Here is a 2,385-nt window from a genome sequence, read left to right on the forward strand (position 1 = left end):
TTCTCGAAAATCCCAAGTTTAGTTTTGAAACGTCCCCTTTTGAACAATTTTACTAGACTGTGCTTAACCTGACACACAATATTTATAGCGCAACGCAATCTGACTTTCAAAATTCCCTACAAAAGAATGGCCCTGACTAACATTAAACTATACCTTTCACAAATCACTTACCTCACAAAAATCTTCGCTGCTCAAACTACTGCAATACAGCGAGCGCCACTACTGCCAGCTAAATAAAAGATTCAAACTATGGAAGGCACTAATTACTGATAGGGATAGTTAGCAAATGAAAGATATTAATAGAGAACAAAGAATGTATTTACCTTGATATCATCATATATATAGCAGTTCATGACAAATTACAAAACTCCGCCATCTCTCTCCCCACATCCACCACTGCTGGCGGCTCACCTCCAACTGCGCAACGCTACGCGCTGTTCAGAGCCAGCTGCCTAACACTACAATGGCGAGTATTACAACAATGCAAAGCAGCCACAGACTGCACACAGCACAGCCAGTGATTTTCATACAGAGGTGGCGTTACCAATAAAAAAACCTAACAGCCTACTTACATAGCCCCCATGCTACCCACAAAAAATTTTACAAATTTTTTTGGGCACTGGCCAATACATATTTGTTAAAATTTTTCATAATCGTAATTACAATAACAAAGAAATCAAATGCACACACTTATTGATACAATGTTGGTCAAAAGCTAAAATTTTCTCACAGTCCATAAAGACAGTCCTGATCATTCATCATATTGCAGTGTTTTTCTCAAAGTCTGAGCAGTAAAAGAAAATGCACACGGAAGTAGTGGATTTCCATGCAGTCTTGAAGAAGTATCGTTGTCCTTCCAACGGAAAGACAGTGCTGACTCTCGACATGCTGACAGGTAATGGGCCACAACAGAGCAAACCCACAGCGGAGTCAATCGAAGTTTTGAAGAATATCGTTTGGTAGGTCATCACAGAGCAGACCCACTGTAGTCCTGGTAGAGATTACGGTATTGGTGGGCCACCAGAGGCGCAGACCAACTGCAGTCCTTGCAGAAATAATGGTACTGGTGAGTCAGCAAAGATGCAGCCCCAATGTAGTCCTTGTAGAGATGGCCAGCAGCCATCTGTTGCGACTGTGCAGGTGCACAATCACCATCGAAGAGTCTTGCGGAGAATATAGCAAGTCCATAACCACCACTTGTGCACTCACAAAGTTTTTGGAATTGTCCTTAGAACCAGCAATGCTGTTATCCAGTCCCTTGCTGAATTATTAACACATATACAAACACTAACAGTCCCTACTTCTCACATATTGTCCATATACTATGACCAACAGAAACGTGTGCAGTGAAATGTAACTTACAAGTTAATAATATAATGAACTGGTGACAAGTACAATTTTATAACATAAGAACACAATAACAAAGGTACAAAACACATCATTCAAGAACATAACAATACAGATAACATTTGTAGTACAGGCTTTACAAAAGAATCGAAATAACATATACATCAATGTTATAGGAATTTTGACGTAAGTACATACATAAAAGATCAGAATAATTATTGAAACATCGACTTCACACATGAGCATTAAAACAGAACAGAATTACTAATGTCTAACATCTTTACAAAGTAAATAACATATTATTAATACCAATTATATTTGAGGATAACAGTATTCCTCATCATGGTGAATAGTATTAGAAAAGAAAAAAATTCTGTGAAACTATACAGAGACAGGAAGAAAACAAATACACAAGGGTACACAAACACATAGGGGGATAACACAATGGAAAGGACAGGGTTCGTTTTCAGTGTAACTTTTGGTACTGCAGTCCAACCCAAAACTTCATTCCATAGATCTTTCGTCTTATTTCCACATTTGTTTCCACCAAAAAAATCCTATTCGAGCATGCTTTCTGTATATATATATATATATATATATATATATATATATATATATATATATATATATATATGTTCACATATTTCTTACCTCATTATTTATTTTCCATTATCTTACTTCATCATTTATTTCCAAGAAAATCCTACCTAAACCTGTTGTCCCTAAACCCTACTTTTTTTGGTTCATATCCTATTTCAAAATACTGTTTTGGCCAAACCATTTTCTTATAGATTTTCAATGTATTTCTTCCAATTCATCATAGTTAGTTTCTTATATAGTCTACCCCCTCTTAAGCTAACTTAAATCTACTGAGCTCAGATGCTAAACTAAGGAACGAGGCGATGCAGCATCACATAAAACAATTAATATAAACAGCAATGAAAAAAAACGCAGATTTGCGAAGCAAGCAGCATTAAGAAATTAGCAAAGCAGTTGTAATATTACAACTAATCTAAGGCAATGTGCAGCAAACAATAA

Source organism: Schistocerca nitens, chromosome 7, assembly GCF_023898315.1.
Source record: "Schistocerca nitens isolate TAMUIC-IGC-003100 chromosome 7, iqSchNite1.1, whole genome shotgun sequence".
NCBI lineage: Eukaryota > Metazoa > Arthropoda > Insecta > Orthoptera > Acrididae > Schistocerca > Schistocerca nitens.